The 2,302-nt window shown below is 36.8% G+C and overlaps 1 protein-coding gene and 1 pseudogene across 1 annotated transcript in view; one reads left to right on the top strand and one right to left on the bottom strand.

Moving 5' to 3' along the window:
- The window catches only part of LOC102825749, a 6,204-nt pseudogene extending 4,608 nt beyond the window's left edge, over positions 1-1,596 (top strand).
- Positions 1-2,302, bottom strand: part of CEP128 (centrosomal protein 128kDa) — a 707,284-nt gene that overhangs the window by 684,030 nt on the left and 20,952 nt on the right. The gene's annotated exons all lie outside the window — the stretch shown is intronic.

Here is a 2,302-nt window from a genome sequence, read left to right as displayed (position 1 = left end):
AAACAAACAACAGGAAGACTCAACAAGACAAGAAGTTGGCTCTGTGAAAGGATTCATAAAATTGACAAAAATGGATAAATCTACAAAAAAGAAAAAGTTGCAAATAAAACCCTTAAACAATGATATTGGCGATGTCTCAATAAAGACAAAGGAAATAAAAAAGGATAATAATGCTATACTATGAAGAGTTGAACTCCAATACATTTGAAAATCTAGAAGAAATGGATAAAATTTTAGAAACATGACCTACCTAAACTAACAAAGAGTGAAGCAGAAAACATAAAACAAAAGAAGAAAGTGATCAAATCCCAACAACAACAACAACAACAACAAAAGTCCAGTTCCAGTTGGCTTTACTGGTGAATTTTATCAAACATTCAGAGAAGGGCTGATCCTGCAACTGGACACAAAGTTGAAGTGGGAGGAGACAATAGAAGATTTATTTTCCAAATTGGTCCTGACCAGCCCTGGGCTGAATGAACTTGAGAGGAAGGGACAATATAAAGGGGGAGGGGTGAACTCTGGTGATAGATTAGCGAGACACAAGCGGACCAAGTTGAAATTTCTCGAGTGAGAAATCCATTGTTGTTACTATTATTGTTGAGTGATGCTGAGTCAAATCCAACTCATAGCAACCCTGTATAAGGTTTCCAAGGAGCAGTTCGTGAGCTTCAACTGCCAACCTTGCAGTTCAAACTGACCTTGCAGTCCAGAGCATTAATTCACAGTGCCATGCCAGGATTCCATTAAGCAGCACTAAAGAATTACTCTTATTTTCCCACAGACATTTCCTGGTTGTTCTTTCATTTTTCTTTTTCTAATTTAATTGTTTTCATATTTTTTTTCTGATTTTTTTTTTGTTTGTTTGTTTCTTTGTCCTCGTCCCGCTAATTTCTGTGCGGGTCCCGAAGTTTCGTCGATACCCAGACCGGCGAGTAGGCATTGCTGCCCTTCTTACTTCTTCAGGTCTTTTTCTCTCATTCAATTTGCCGGGGTTGTGAAAGGAGAAGGCCGGGGACGCCCTAAGCCCTCTTTGTTTCTGCCCATCGCAAGTGCCACCGTTGCCATGGGTCTCACCATCTCTTCTCTTTTCTCGCGCCTCAGATGTGCATATTGATGGTTGGATTGGATGCTGCTGGCAAGAGGATAATTCTTTATAAACTGAAGTTGGGAGAGACAGTCACCACCTTTTCTACTATTGGTTTTAATGTGGAAACAGTAGAATATAAGAATATTTGTTTCACGGTATGGGATGTTGGTGGTCAAGATAAAATTAGACCTCTCTGGAAGCATTATTTCCAAAATACCCAGGGTCTTATTTTTGTGGTAGATAGTAATGACCGTGAAAGAATTCAGGAAGGAGCATAAGTCCTGCAGAAAATTCTTGAAGAAGATGAGTTGCAAGATGCAGTATTGCTGCTTTTTGCAACTAAACAGGATTTGCCAAATGCTATGGCCATCAGTGAAAAGACAGATAAATTAGGACTTCAATCTCTTCGCAACAGAACATGGTATGTTCAAACCACTTGTGCCACACAAGGAACTGGTCTGTATGAGGGACTTGAATGGCTGTCAGATGAGCTTTCAAAACATTAAATGAAACACAGGATATCTAACCAAGGACATATTTGATAGAATTGGCCTAGGCTTGTTACAACAAAATTAGTTTGCATCTTGGTTATTAAACAGTATATGGGCCTGGTATGGGCAAAATATTACAGCTTCTAAACTTATTTTGTTGCCAATTATTGTTCACCAAGTGGAATGTTGCTATTTAGCAATAAGCTTGGTTTAAAAGAAATTCACCTTAACTTGGGGGGAAAAGTGTATTCATTATACTTCCCTTAAGCCTAAATGCCTGGACATACCTATGTGACATCTTTAAATAAATCCGTTTTGAACGTCTTTTTTTTTTTTTTTAAACAAAATGTTATAATTTCATAAAAGAAGTAATTTCTGTATAAAAAAATAAGGTTTTAGCGCTATATTATATATGCTCCACCTTGTTCCAAAAGATACTTAATGTATTTTTCCCTAAATTTTATTTTCTTGTTGAAATTATACACAGAAAAACATACACCAATGAACAGTTTTCATTTTGAATATCTTTTGAGCCCAAAACAAATAATGTTTTGAAGTTACTCTCTTGCTACTTTACTCTCATACCTTTATCATTCCTGGGACAGTCTGCTGATTTAAAATATAGCATTCCATTTATATTTATTTCTCTTCCTTGCCAAAAAGATTTTCTAATACTGCTTGTGCCAGCCAGGGAAATGCTCCAAAACACTAGTCAAATCTC

Source organism: Chrysochloris asiatica, unplaced genomic scaffold (assembly GCF_000296735.1).
Source record: "Chrysochloris asiatica unplaced genomic scaffold, ChrAsi1.0 scaffold00070, whole genome shotgun sequence".
In the NCBI taxonomy this organism is placed as follows: domain Eukaryota; kingdom Metazoa; phylum Chordata; class Mammalia; order Afrosoricida; family Chrysochloridae; genus Chrysochloris; species Chrysochloris asiatica.
Note: the sequence above shows the minus strand (reverse complement) of the source record. Positions and strands in the feature narration are given on the sequence as shown.